General features: G+C 45.5%; 1 protein-coding gene across 2 annotated transcripts in view; it reads right to left on the reverse strand.

Annotated features, from left to right (window-relative positions):
• The window catches only part of LOC144822277 (zinc finger BED domain-containing protein 4-like), a 120,271-nt gene that overhangs the window by 56,403 nt on the left and 47,706 nt on the right, over positions 1-16,162 (reverse strand). The window lies entirely within an intron of this gene.

Below are 16,162 nucleotides of genomic sequence, written 5' to 3' on the forward strand. Positions count from 1 at the left end.
CAGTTGTTTGTGATACAAGCTCGGTTGTGAGACATCGTATATATTAAAAGTTCTAAAGTAGGTTTTATTTAAATTACAATATAAATTAAAATGTACATGTTAAATAATGTTACTATTTAAATTATAATAAAACATTTTAATTAAACACATTCTTGTATTTTAAATACGAGTTTTAATGAATTGTACTTTCTTTTAAATTGTTCACCGAGTAATTCATTGCTTCCGTTTTTGCTGGAAGGTTGTTGCAGTACCAGTAGTTTGCCTTTTGTGGTGCTTGACTTACTTCAAGGCTTGGCTGCAGTACATTTAAGCTTGTTTTTCCATTAAAACTACAGATACTGATGTAATTGTGTATTTGGTGATTAAAAACGGGGTTATTCATTTGATGGGTGTGTTTTAGTTTTGGCAGGTCACCTTCTAACCCAGTGCTCTCCTTAAACTCCACATATTTGAATAATTATTCTGGATTTCCCCACCACTCCCCATTCTCCCTTCCACATCTACTACTAAAACATGTACCTATTTGTGTGGAGGTGTCTGCCACCTGGGTGGAGATCTCCGTACAGAAAAGATAGGAGTGACGGAGGAGGAGATCTCCAGCCATTTGTTTGTGAATTGTAGTTGGAGTACACAAAGAGTACTACACTATGCACTCAAAATAGTATTCACGATTAGGGCCTCGTATATGCAGCAAATGCCTTAGCTTACACAATACAAAACTTGCACCAAGCAGCAGGCTTTCCCACATGCTTGGGATTACACAGATAACAGAGACCGGATAGCCATAAGACATCAATGTTCGAAGTATTTCCAAAACTGGCATGGATTTGCTCGAGTTCCCGTCAACAGGAGATTTGGGCTGGCAGGTCGGGCCGAACCCATGAGAGCAGGACCAAATCGGATTTGTATATGGCTCATCTCAGTCTTGGTGGCACAGGGAACAAAGCAAACCATGGACTAGAAGTGGCCTTATCTAATTACAAGTGCCTACTGCTGCACACTGCTGCCCGAGAGGTCAACAAGAGGAGGCACATATCCTTCACATGCTATGGACATGCCCGAAGTTACATACTTACTGGGGGACGATCAAACACAAGCTACACTCCATAACAACGCTCCGGATCCCTGAGGGGGCATTACCCTGCCTGATAGGGAACAGGAAACGACCCAAAACATGCAAAGCACAACTGAAATTTACGGACCTGGCACTAGTATTGGCAATCAGGGTACTCACTATGAGGTGGAAATCGCCCAGGGCCCCGCAGATAGACATGTGGCGAACTGACTTGCTGAAATGGGGCAAAGCCGAATCCGCGGCGCTGCGGGAAGAGGAGGACAAGGGCCTTCGCAAATACCCTATAGCACAGGAATGGGATGTAATGATGATCGAATTGGAAGAGATAGACCTGGACAGTTCGGGAGACCCAGTGGGGTGAACACATGCCTATAGAAGGGGGCGGCCGGGGCTCGCGAGCACCATTGCCACTCACAGGGGCTAGACCGGGTCTGGAGCCTTTAACAATTTCCAGTTAGCTTGAGACACCTTGGACCGGAATGTGGCCTGTCCAAGAGAGAACGACCAGGAGACGGGAGGTGGGCGGGTGGGTAGGAGGGGGCAGTTGGGGTTTAGCACTTATGTAAGTCATGTTCCTGGTGTTTACAGATCATTACTAAGACACATCTGAGAATGGATAAGAAAAATAACTCATGATTGTAAGGATATGATACCAAAAATTAATGGTACAGAAAATGGAAAAGACTGATGTATGGTATGCTGAGGAAATGTAAAGAACTGTATAACATCTTGCGACAGTCACAAATAAAGTGGTTTAAAAAAAAAAAAAATAATTCGAATTACAAGTGGCTGAGATTACTTCAGCATTTACCGATCACCTTTTGATTACTAAAAGTATTTTTAGGACAGGTATGTGGCCAGCGTTCAATAAATGACTAGCTTGCAATTTCTCAACTAGGTAGGTGCAACATAAGAAAATGGATCACTACCATACAGATCTATTTTTTAATAGTTGCGCACTCTGTAGAACAAATCATCAGTAGTTGGGTGTGTCGTTTTGGCCTCTTGATATATACATACATACATATATATTCCAACAAAACTGCACACCTCCACACGGCAAGAGTTCCACAGCACCACAGAGCAAGAGTCCACAGGTAATTGACCAAAAAAGTGCTTTATTAGTACATCATTGTGCGAAGCATGGATGGTCAACGCGTTTCGGATCCTACCTGCTATCTAGAACGTCTATTTAAAGTGAACATGTGCATTTAGATCCCTTTGTCCGTTTCAATTATTTACAACATACTCGACTGCTGACCCTCATCTTGTACAGAGATATGGCAACTTGCGGGTGCCATTTTTACTCACGTTTCTATTGGTAAAGTACCATTGTTGCAAGGCAGTAAGAAACAAAATTACATAAATTCATAGTCGCTCTTAAGGGGAGATAAACATTTTTGTGCAAAATTATGCAATAGTTCTTTCTAGCAGGAGGAGTCGAGAGAAAAGTGCAATTTATAAGAGACATTGAAAACGAGCATTTGTATTGTGCAAGTTCAATAACTTAAATCTCTGTATAGATTATATATACACACACACACACATATATATACCATAACAATGCAGAAGCAGCCCCATTATGTTTTGAATTCACAAAGAGGGAGTCAGGTCTAAATGAGATACGGTTTCGCTCCCTTTTGGAAGCCCAGAGAAACTACTTTTAGGAAAATATCAAATTTTAGAATTAAAAATTGGATAGGAAAGGATAAGAGCCTCTGAATGGCACGCCTACTGGAAATTGGTTGGTATCTTCAAGTAGACATTCTAGTTATGTGATCATAAAATTGGCGTTTTAAACTTGAAAAATCGCCTTGCTTGATCTGTAGTCATTATAAACTTGGGATTGTTGACATCATTTCTTGCAGTTTGAAAACTGTGCTGGATTCAATATTGGCAGAAGGGAAAACTTACAGACTCAGGGCTGACAATTTAGCGGTATATTAACCTCTGCACACTAAATGTGCTAACAGTTTGCATGCAACGTTAAAATAGGTTTATCGTCGTCGTCGAAAGGAGACTTAATATTTCTTCAAATCTATGTAAACAATGCACCCCTTACTAGGAATTCGAACATTGGAATGTTGGGAGCTCCACTGAAAACAATGGAGTGCTCCGGACTTCTGATGGCCGGTAGAAGCCAGGAGTACCAACATTCCAATGTTTAACAAAGGCCTTATGTAGCAGATGAGATTTCAGTCCCCTTGGGCTCTGTGAGACCTTTGTTTTATTTGTTAGAACATTATGCCCTCTAGTGACCAGAAGGAGAGGGCCTTCAACGGTGGAGCAGGCCTTAAACTGCCGGTAGAGCCCGATATGACAGACCCTCAGGCTTTATTAAAACACCATCATGTTAATCTCATTGCTTGAGCTACTTTGTGAGAACAACCACTTAATCGTACGGGTTATGCCACCAACCCCACTAAAATGCCATGATTAACCATATCCTAATTAAATTAATTGAAAAAACACCCATGTTAATAATGGAGTTAAGGATCTGGATCAAACCTTGAAAACCACAGATATACGCCAATTAAGGTTTCCAAAACGCATCCCATTGAACATGGCGAATATATACTCAAAACTCTGATTTGCCAAAGGCACAGAAAAAAAGGTTCATGGAGGAAGGTATGATTCAAGCATGAGTTCTGGGAGTTGGAAACAGTAATTTCCGAATTGTAAATAGTTAAGATGTTTGAATCATCGCCAAAAGGTGAGGGTGTACTCCAATTTCCTGGGCTGGGTCTAGAGCTTTCCAGAGTGCTATAGTGATAGACTGGAAATCCCAAGAGGGGAAGGGGTCAAGAAAAGGACAGGTGCAAAGAGAGCAGCCCTGAGATGCTAGGAAAAAAGGGGACAATGCAAGCACCCTAGTCCTGAGATGTGGAGGGAGATAGTCTTTTTCAGTGGTTTCAGCAAATGAGGGCACTATCACTTGGCCATTATATCCATCATAGACAAGGGGAAGAAAGTGTGGAAGGGTCATAATGCATTTGTTCCATGATCAATGAGTTAAAATACTGAAGGCGTCTGAAATGCTGGATAGGTGCTTTGAGCAAGTAAGTGGTGACTGTGAACATTAAAGGGAAAATATAGCACCGGGTCAGCATACAAAGGTTGTTTTGAGTTAACAAGCCAAAAACATTTAAAATTTATAGAACAATTCATCAAAAGACATCGTACAGACAAAAAACTCACTAAATATCCATTTATACTGCACTCATACAACCATTATCATACATACTGCATTCACTCTACAATCTGTGTCGGAGGGATCACGTGTAGTTGTGTGATCGAATACGCAAGGACCTTTTCTATATAAATCTTTCTCTATGAAATGAAAGAATAATTTAAAAGAAATGATAAAAAATGAATAAATAAATGAATAAGTTTAAAAACAGTCACCTGTGGAGTCACCTTGTGTACTAAATAAGTAGATATTAAATTGTTTGGCCTACAAAGTAAACAGGTCGTGAGGGAAATTGTATATTTTGGTGCGCCTGCATATAATCATACTATTCATGGTGCACCATCTTTTCCTTTTTTTTTTTTATATATTTTTATTGTTTTTCTTTGACAGGATACAAATATACATATAACATTTCGCCATTTCATTTGGAATACACGTATTACATAAAAGCGTTGGGCGGTTGGTTCTTGGGTGTCCTTTGAAATGTCCATCGTCTTTCAGTCATGAGCTACGGTTAGAACATATATAACGTATACATATAACATATAGGCGTTCGGCTAATGGTTGTGGATCAACCGTTGAACACTGTGGGTGCTTCTCGATGTTTGCTTTCTCGCTGCTGTCTACGGTGGTTTGTATGGGTCAAGGAAGCTATCTAAAGAGGACCACATATCTCTGTTGGTTTTTCTCCAGGGTGTGTGTCTTAGTGCAGTTGAGTCTGCCCCGCTTAGGTAGGTCACCCAGTTCAGCCATTCTTTAAAGGTGGCCTTGGTGGTGTCTTTCCATTTGGCTAATACGGTTTTTGTTGCACTAGTGAGGAGGAAGTCAAGGAGGTTTCTGTCTGGTTGTGAGTAAACGTCTGTGTTGATGTGTGCTGTAGTTAAAGTGCTGAATTCTTGTTTCAGGGTGCAGCCTAGGACCTTATTGATATAGTCGAACACCTTCTTCCAGAATTTGCTGACCTTGCAGCAGTGAAGAATAAGGTGGGCTAGGTCCCCTATTTCTCTGTCACAGTTCCAGCATTGGTTATTCTCTCTTAGGCCTAGCTTTGCTAGTTTAGCTGGTGTCCAGTATGCCTGGTGCAGCAGCCAGAATTTTGTTTGGGCTAGTACTGGTGATATTATGTTGCATGTGGTGGCCCTCCATATGGTCTGTAATTCTTGTTCTGTCAGTTTCGAGCCTATCTGTGTTTCCCAGTATTCTGTGTTTGTGGCGTTGAGTTTTGTGGATGCTGGGTGGAGGAGTTTGTACAGCTGTGATACCTGGTGGCCGGTCTTGTTTATGTTTTCCATGTATTGGAATATTGATGGGGTCCGCCGATCTAGATTTGCTTTTGTGATGGCAGCTTTGATCACCAGGAAATTGTATAGCTCTAAATCAGGGAGGGCATGTTTTTCCTCCATGTTGTTGAACGTGAGGGGCATCCCCTTCTCCTCCATCTGAGCTGGGTGCGAGATGCCTGTTTGTTTCCATGTTGTTATGTCAAGGGGCCGGCCTCTGTATTTGATTTTGGGATTTGTCCAGAGTGCTACCCATAAGGAGTATTTGATGCTTATCTCAAGTTTTTGGTCTACCTTGAGGAGAGCTTGTTTTGTTATTTTGAATATCGGGTTCCTTTTTAGTGCCTTTTTGTTGGTGGTTAGGAGGGTGAGTGGATCGGTGTTGCCGAGGATGACTTTTGCTAGTAATAGCCAGGTCGGAGTGTATTGTTGATTGTCGAGCACCCAGTGCATTCCCTGCCTGGCTACTGCGGCAATCTGGAAAGTTCTAGGGTCTGCTACGTTAAGGCCCCCTTGTTCCTTCTTTAATCTCAGTCTTGCGAGACCTATTCTCGGTTTTTTATCTCTCCAGATGAATTTGTTAAGAGTTTGGTCTGTTTCCTTGTGGAAGTCGTTGGTTAGTACTAGGGGAAGCATGCTGACTAGGTAGTTGACTATTGGGGTGATCATCATTTTGACTGTTTCTATTCTTCTCCACCAGATGATATATTTGGGCGACCAGTTTTCGAGCAGTCCCTTTATCTTGTCTAGGGTGTTTTTCTCGTTCTGTTCTAGGGTGCTTTTTAGGTTCCTCCCGAAGTTTGTGGCTAGGTATTTGATGGATCTCGTTTGCCATGCTAGCCTCGAGTTACCCAGTACCTCTTTAGTTGTGTTTATTTTTTGAGTCATACACTCTGACTTCTCTCTGTTTAGTTTGTAACCAGAGTGAGATGCGTAGGTGTCTATGGTGCTCATGAGTGCAGGTATGGACTTGGCTGGGTCTTCTGTTGTGATTAGTAAGTCATCTGCATAGGCAGCTAGTTTGGCTGTGGTGTTGTTTATTGTTATACCTGCTATGTTCTCATTTGCCAAGATGTCTCTGATCAGTGGTTCTAACGCTAGTAGGAACAACAGTGGGGATAGTGGGCTGCCTTGCCTGGTCCCTCTTTGTAGATCGAAAGGGGTTGAGGTCGTGCCGTTGATGGCGATCTGTGCTTTGGGGTTTTTGTAAAGGGCCATGACCTTCTTTGTGAAGTTGTCACCCAGGTTGTTTGCTTGCATGCATTGTTCTAGGAAGTGCCAGGAGACTCTGTCTAAGGCCTTTTCTGCATCGAGCGTGATTGCGACTGCCGAGTTGTATGAATTCGAGCAGTACTCAGTGATTTGGCAGAGGAGTCTCGTGTTGTCACTTGACATTCGTGTTTTCATATATCCTACCTGTGTGTTTCCTATTAGCTGTGGGAGCAGTCTATCGAGTCTTGTCGCTAGTATTTTTGCAAATATTTTGCAGTCTAGGTTAATGAGTGAAATTGGCCGGCAGTTTTTTGGCCATTGTGCGTCTTTGCCTTCTTTGGGGATGACTATGATGTTGGCCTGAGACATTGTCTCAGTAACTTCACCTTTCTCCTCGCAGTAGTTAAAGACTTTTGTTAGGATTGGTGTTCGTTGGTCCTGGAAGGATTTGTAGAATGGTGTTGTGTATCAGTCTGGCCCCGGTGCCTTGTTGTCTTTCATTGCGCTGATACTATCTTTTACCTGTGTAACTTTTGGACCCCTCCTGAGGCTTGAGCCGGGAGGTAGCAGTAGAAAAGCCGAACTGTTGTGCTAATTTGTGTGCATCTGACGCTGTCTGATAGCGGAGTGCACATGAACACTACTTGTAATTTTTAGACGCCGATATTTTAAAATTCGCATTTATTTCGTGAAAAGCACTGCGATAGTAATTGCACTCACCCCGCCCCTATAATCACTCCCCCTGCACTCTCGTCGGTTACAGCCGATCTCAGGGCTGTTTACCGAGCAGAAGAGAGGAAAATCCACGGCAGACATCTTGAGTGGGAGGCGGCAGCTGGGTCAGCGCTCTAGCCATCCCTATAAAAGAAGACGGTATTTCTCCGCGACAGCGGACGCGTGCAGTGGACGCGCCTCGCCAGCGCCGGAGTCACGCCAGAGTCAGCCCGTCGGCGCCCGTCCGCGCTAAGGACGGGCTGAGGGGCTGTGGGCCTTGTGCCACTCACCATAAAATGCATACAGGTCAGCTAACCAGTGAAAAACTATTATCCCTAAAACCCGACAAGAAACAATGTCACCATGCAATATCAGTAGACAGCTGGCTAGGACCAATTTCATGTATCACGTGTAAACAAACATTACAAACCTACGTAAAATATACCCCGAAAATTACTTATAAATCCATTAAGGGAGGACTAATCAATGCACGCTCTATGTGTAAAAATGCCCTACATATTTACGATCTGATTATAGATAACAATTTGGACTGTCTTATGGTCACGGAAACATGGTTAAACAAGCATTAGAAATGCAATCGGGCTCGGATTTATTTGAGTTTGAGCTAATGGCATTGTAAATGCCAATGTATTGTTGCTATGTGTTATGGAGTGTGTTCATGTGGTGTGTACTGCCAGTGATCTCCTTGTGAGTGTGCGAATATTGCACCGTTACTGCCTGTGATGTCCTTCTTGTGAGTGTGAGAAGCTTGCACCTCTGCTGCCTGTGATGTCCTACTCACTACTCTACTCTACTCACTACTCACTACTCTACTCACTACTCTACTCTACTCACTACTCTACTCTACTCACTACTCTACTCTACTCACTACTCTACTCACTACTCACTACTCACTACTCTACTCACTACTCACTACTCTACTCACTACTCACTACTCTACTCACTACTCACTACTCTACTCACTACTCACTACTCTGCACTCACTACTCTACTCACTACTCTACTCACTACTCACTACTCTACTCACTACTCACTACTCTGCACTCACTACTCTGCACTCACTACTCTACTCACTACTATACTCTGCACTCACTACTCACTACTCTACTCTACTCACTACTCTACTCACTACTCTACTCTACTCTACTCACTACTCTACTCACTACTCTACTCAACTCACTACTTTCTACTCACTACTCAACTCACTACTCACTACTCTACTCACTACTCTGCACTCACTACTCACTACTCTACTCACTACTCACTACTCTGCACTCACTACTCACTACTCTGCACTCACTACTCACTACTCTGCACTCACTACTCACTACTCTACTCACTACTCTACTCACTACTCACTACTCTGCATTCACTACTCACTAATCTACTCTACTCACTACTCTACTCACTACTCTGCACTCACTACTCACTACTCTGCACTCACTACTCACTACTCTGCACTCACTACTCACTACTCTGCACTCACTACTCACTACTCACTACTCTACTCACTACTCTGCACTCACTACTCTGTGTGCCTGGTGAAAGCGTGCACTGACGGCTGGTGGTGTGTGTATGCCTGGTGAAAGTGTGCACTGATGGTTAATGGTGTGTGTGTGCGCCTGGTGAAAGCTTGCAGTGACGGCTGGTGGTGTGTGTGAGCTTGGTGAAAAGCTGATTACCCTGCATACTCAAACACTGCTCACCCTGCACAGTCACACACTGCTTAACCTACACACGCACACACTGCTCACCCTACACACTCACACACTGTTAACCCTGCATACTGCTCACCCTGCACGCTCAACCACTGCTCACCCTGCACGCTCACACACTGCTCACCCTGCAAAGTCACACACTGCTCACCCTGCAAAGTCACACACTGCTCACCCTGCACACTCACACACTGCTGGCGCTGGACACCAACGTACTGCTCACCCTGCATACTCACACACTGCTGACCCTGCACACTGACACACTGCTGACCCTGCACACTGACACACTGCTGGCCCTGGACACCAACGTACTGCTCACCCTGCATGCTCACACACTGCTGACCCTGCACACACACACACTCCTGGCCCTGGACACCCACATACTGATCACCCTGCATACTTACATACTGATCACCCTGCATACTCGCACTCTGCTCACCCTGCATACTCGCACTCTGCTCACCCTGCATACTCGCACTCTGCTCACCCTGCATACTCGCACTCTGCTCACCCTGCATACTCGCACTCTGCTCACCCTGCATACTCGCACTCTGCTCACCCTGCATACTCGCACTCTGCTCACCCTGCATACTCGCACTCTGCTCACCCTGCATACTCGCACTCTGCTCACCCTGCATACTCGCACTCTGCTCACCCTGCATACTCACACACTGCTGACCCTGCACACTGACACACTGCTGGCCCTGGACACCCGTATACTGATCACCCTGTATACTCTTATACTGATCACCCTGCATACTCACACACTGCTGACCCTGCACACTGACACACTGCTGGCCCTGGACACCCGTATACCGATCACCCTGTATACTCTTATACTGATCACCCTGCATACTCACACACTGCTGACCCTGCACACTGACACACTGCCGGCCCTGGACACCAACGTACTGCTCACCCTGCATGCTCACACACTGCTGACCCTGCACACTCACACACTCCTGGCCCTGGACACCCACATACTGATCACCCTGCATACTCACACTCTGCTCACCCTGCATACTCACACTCTGCTCACCCTGCATACTCGCACTCTGCTCACCCTGCATACTCGCACTCTGCTCACCCTGCATACTCGCACTCTGCTCACCCTGCATACTCGCACTCTGCTCACCCTGCATACTCGCACTCTGCTCACCCTGCATACTCGCACTCTGCTCACCCTGCATACTCGCACTCTGCTCACCCTGCATACTCGCACTCTGCTCACCCTGCATACTCGCACTCTGCTCACCCTGCATACTCGCACTCTGCTCACCCTGCATACTCGCACTCTGCTCACCCTGCATACTCGCACTCTGCTCACCCTGCATACTCGCACTCTGCTCACCCTGCATACTCGCACTCTGCTCACCCTGCATACTCGCACTCTGCTCACCCTGCATACTCGCACTCTGCTCACCCTGCATACTCGCACTCTGCTCACCCTGCATACTCGCACTCTGCTCACCCTGCATACTCGCACTCTGCTCACCCTGCATACTCGCACTCTGCTCACCCTGCATACTCGCACTCTGCTCACCCTGCATACTCGCACTCTGCTCACCCTGCATACTCGCACTCTGCTCACCCTGCATACTCGCACTCTGCTCACCCTGCACACTCACACTCTGCTCGCCCTGCACACTCACACACTGCTGGCCCTGGACACCCACATACTGATCACCCTGTATACTCGCATACTGATCACCCTGCATACTCACACACTGCTCACCCTGCATACTCACACTCTGCTCACCCTGCATACTCACACTCTGCTCACCCTGCATACTCACACACTGCTGACCCTGCACACTGACACACTGCTGGCCCTGGACACCAACGTACTGCTCACCCTGCATGCTCACACACTGCTGACCCTGCACACTCACACACTCCTGACCCTGCACACTCACACACTCCTGGCCCTGGACACCCACATACTGATCACCCTGTATACTCGCATACTGATCACCCTGCATACTCACACTCTGCTCACCCTGCATACTCACACTCTGCTCACCCTGCATACTCACACTCTGCTCACCCTGCATACTCACACTCTGCTCACCCTGCATACTCACACTCTGCTCACCCTGCATACTCACACTCTGCTCACTCTGCATACTCACACTCTGCTCACCCTGCACACACACACTGCTGGCCCTGGACACCCTGCTACAATACTTAATTGTGGATGCGTTAACAATTGATGTGTGCACTGATGGCTGGTGGTGCGTGTGTTCGTAGAAATTGTGCACTGATGGCTGGTGGTGTGTGTGCCTGGTGGAAGCATGCACTGCTGGCTGGAGGTGTGTGTGCCTGGTGGAAGCATGCACTGTGACGGCTGGTGGTGTGTGTGTGCCTGGTAAAAGTGTGCACAGATGGCTGATGGTGTGTGTGCTTGGTGAAAGCGTGCACTGACGGCTGGTGGTGTGTGTGTGTGTGTGTTTGTTGAAAGTGTGCACTGACGTCTGGTGGTGTGTACCTGGTGGAAGCCTGCACTGACGGCTGGTGGTGTTTGTGCCCGATACAATGCCAAAATATAAATAGGTCGACAATTGTTTTAACCATTTTCCAGTTGGGGATTAAAGTGCATGGTTCTCACTCTGCAGTCACTAAAGGAAGGAAATACACGAATCGTTCTTTTTCTGGGGTGTCCGTGTGTGGTGTGTTTACAGAATAACACGTTTCTTTTAACACCAGAGAGCCCCCCCCTCCCAAAGTACCTGCACAGTCGATTATATGCGACGCCCCAGAGAAGGGCACCGCCCAACACGTGTCGGCAGAGGGCACGCTGTGATCCTACAATGGCCCTGCAAAGGCATTAAGGTGTGCCCCCGTCCCATTCTCCTGCCCCGTGCTCGGTTTAAAGCAGCCCCCCCCCCTACAACGAGATGACCCAGTCAAATAGTGCTTCCTTGCCCCTCTTGCACTGCCCACTGTGTTTACTACAATAGCTCCTCCCTATCCATTGCTGTTCTCTTTAAGCTTCTGTTGTTCTCTTTAAACAGTTTCAAAAGTCGACCAACATTGAGTCAGAGGGAACACTTCAAGTGCTGCTAACAATCAATTCGAGGAACTATAGTTTTAAGTATGTGCGGGAATGGCAATGAGGTGCTGGGGTCGATCCCAAATTCCCTCTCATTCCCACCGCTGGGGTATACTCTGTCGCCGCCCCACAAAGTACTTTCTTTAAGGTGAAATAGAACGTAAATAGCAGCACGTGCTTGCGACAAAAAAATGGAAATACGTGGCCCCCAGAAGTGTAAAATTGCAATTGTGCATTTGGACTTTCCTCTCGGTTAATAACGCATTAGGGTAACTGAAAGGGCCGCAGAAGGAGGCAGCATCTCTTGAAATAGGTCTCTGGGTGTCCTGTTGAGATAATAGATTATGGAGAATTCTATTACAGGGCGCCTGCTTTGCAAATCCCACCCTGACCTCTTTCAGTGAGTTATCACTGTTTCCATCTGCAGAAGCAGCCCCCCACTCCCTTTTATCTCGGAGTCTGCCAGGCTTTTCAAGACCACCATAAACAGTGCAGCCTCAAACACGTGCTTTGGGATTAAAATAAATAATAAAACTAGACCTGGTAAGAAATATAAACATATGTCAGCAAGGGGGGAATCACGTTAAAGGGGCTATAAGAAGCGGGACTGAAAACGATCTGGGGCTGCTCAGGTGACGGACCCATAGAAAGTGAGCCTATGACCCTGGATGCAAGCACTGCCACGGGTGCAGAAACGAGTTACACTATGCACATCCTTGGGCGGGTAGCCCTGTTCGCGCTGTGCACAGCTTCCACCAGCACAACTCGCCAAGCAGCACGCGTTCCTAAATCTCAAAGAATATATTCTATGCACGCATGTGAGGTGACTTCACTCTAGCCGTCTAGTTCACTTTGTGTGCCCATACCATGTCCGCCGCTCACCCTCCTCCACTGTCACACTCACGGCCATTGCCGTTCCTTGTTGCCTTGCCGGTCTTTCAGTTAATAGGCGCTTCCAACTTTTTCCCTCAGCGAACTAGCATCCACCTGGAAACCTTTCCAGAGAGGCCATGGACTGTATGGGCTTGGAACCATTTGGCGGTTATACAGCAGCGAGGGAAACTGTGCCTGTTCTGTTATGTATTAGTGAAGTGGCTGCATCAGACAGGGTTCAGAAAGTTCAAAATGCCTAAAGTTCATTAGAAATTACGGAAGTCTGGGAATGTGCATCAGTCTTGCAGTCAACAGCCTGTTCTAGAAACTGTGGGGCAGTGAAGTTTTTAAAAATCTGATTACGTAGACAACGTCTCTCTCCTCCGTGTTCTAGATCATTGAACTGAAACCTACACACATTCAAACAACGGACGGACACACTCCCCTTCCCAGACCCTAAAAATAAACAGTCAGCACACCATCGCTCATTATTCTTACAGACTGTCACGCAGAGGCAGAAAAAAGACACCCCGTAGCAACTTAAAACAAGAACTACAGTGTGGACGAGCATGTATGAGTCATCTTCTGTGAGCGTCGCCTGCTGCCTCTCGTCATTTAACATTGAACGCGCTCACCGCTGTGAACGCGTTCGCATCATCTGGCTTGCATTACACGGGCACTCTGACTGCTCGTAATTACGATTAATCACTCTGCCATGCTCGCTCTCGCACACAAAATGCCACATCGGGCACGCGTACATTACTTACAGCCTATCACTTCAAGGCTACTACATACACAGCACAGGGAAGACGAATCACTGACCAGATGCCAGAAAACGCTAAGGAATGTCTGGAATTTCTCTCTCCAAGGCCCTCTTCTTCTTTTTTTTCTCCTTTAACATTAGTTCTCTAACTCCTCCCCCAGGGGGAGGAGTCCGAGCCCTAAAAACTGGTCAAACCCCGATATTGTATGTGCACTCCCACTTGGATATACGATACAGAGAATGGATAGAACTATACAAAGGGGGGGGAGGGATCGCTATTATTCATAGAGAAACTCGCTCATGTAACATTCAAGAATTACCGGAAATAGATGCAGAATGTTTAGCTTTTAATATAAAAGCACACAACTCTTTTTCCTTTTCAGGAGCACTAATCTACCGCCCACCAGGACAAGGCAGCCGCTTTTTAGAAAGTCTAGGAGAAGTACTTACAAATATGACACTCAAGGCCGCTAACTTCACCTTAATGGGTGACTTAAATCTCCATCTCGACTGCGCAAATGATACAAACGCACTATATTTTAAAGACATCATGCATGTGTTGGGGCTCACAATTCTTACAAAAGAGCCCACACATACAGCGGGCCATGTGTTGGACTGTATCTGTACAAATTTGAAGTCAATACATGTCTCTACCCCCTTACCCCAAACGTGGACAGATCATAATTTTATTACTTTTTATCTCAAAACGGAAGAAATGAAAATGTCAAAACCAGATAAATGCAGAGTTGAGAAGCCAACCCCTTGCTGGACCAAAATCATTGAACACCCGAACTTACAAGACTGGGTTAGAGAAAATAAACCAGTGACAGTAGGAAATGCTACCATTGACAATCTGAATTATGAAAAATGGATGATAACCATAGGGGAGAAATTAACGTCAGGAAGAAACAATAAAAAATCCACTTCAAAACAGGGGAAAACATCAGCTCCCTGGTTCACAAAAGAACTAAAAGACACACGACGTACTGTTCGTAGACTCGAACGCAAATGGCGCAAAAAATATGACGAGGAAGATCAGGTCAATTTTAAAACTGCCAGGCAGAACTACCACGCACTTATAAAAAAAACTAAAACAACGTATTTTACCAACAAAATAGAAACTTCACAGAATGACCAAAAAGAAATTTTCGGTATAGTCACAAGTTTTAGAAACCCAAAAACACTATCTCACGAGATAATCACCATCACAAAGTTTCTGCAATGATATTGCAGATTACTTTGAACAAAAAATTGTAAACATTACCAAAAATTTCCCTGCAAGTATGGATAACAAAGATCATAATCTGCAGGAAAATAACCATGGGATAACTGCTAGATGGAATACTTTTGACCTGATTGAGAAAGCAGACACTTTGAAAGTTTTATCAAAAATCAAATCTGGATCGCCACTTGACCCGTCCCCCCTCACTAATCCAGGTTATTAAAGAGGACGTAAGCCCCATGATAAATGACATCATCAACGCCTCACTTCAATCTGGAGAAGTCCCTAATGCATGGAAAACAGCCATTGTAAAGCCATTACAAAAAAAGACATTACATAACCCATCTGTCTTAACTAACTTACGACCGATCTCCCAACTCCCTGCATTGTGCAAATGCACTGAAACCCTGGTCAACAGACAGTTAACAACGTTCCTGGAAACTAATAACATCCTACATCCAAACCAGGCCGGTTTCAGAGCTAAACACTCCACTGAATCAGCTCTGTTATTTACAACAGAAACCATAAGAACTGCACTAGACCAGGGGGGCAGGGCTGTTCTTGTCCTCCTCGACTTATCAGCAGCATTCGACACGGTGTCCCATACCATATTATTACATCGTCTAGCAGAGGCAGGTATAGGGGGCACCGTGTTGAACTGGTTTACAAATTTTTTGTTAAACAGAAAACAAATCGTCAGGTTAGGACAATTCTATTCAAAGGAGAAGGAGATTGGCTCAGGGGTACCTCAGGGCTCCAGTCTGAGCCCTACCTTATTTAATTTGTACATGGCTCCCCTGATCAGTCTTATTGCGTCCTTCAATGTGAATACGGTTGCATACGCCGACGACACCCAATTGGTCCTGATTCTGGACAAAGATATAGCCAAAGCAGAACGAGACCTAAAAGAGTGTCTGACGGCAACCTTTAAGTGGATGCACGAAAACCATTTGAAATGCAACTCTGCAAAGACAGAGATCATACCATTTGGAAAAAATAACTTATTTTCCCCACTCACCTGTTGGCCACCCAATGCGGAAGCCCC

The sequence above is a fragment of the Lissotriton helveticus genome, chromosome 1_1, assembly GCF_964261635.1.
Source record: "Lissotriton helveticus chromosome 1_1, aLisHel1.1, whole genome shotgun sequence".
In the NCBI taxonomy this organism is placed as follows: Eukaryota; Metazoa; Chordata; class Amphibia; order Caudata; family Salamandridae; genus Lissotriton; species Lissotriton helveticus.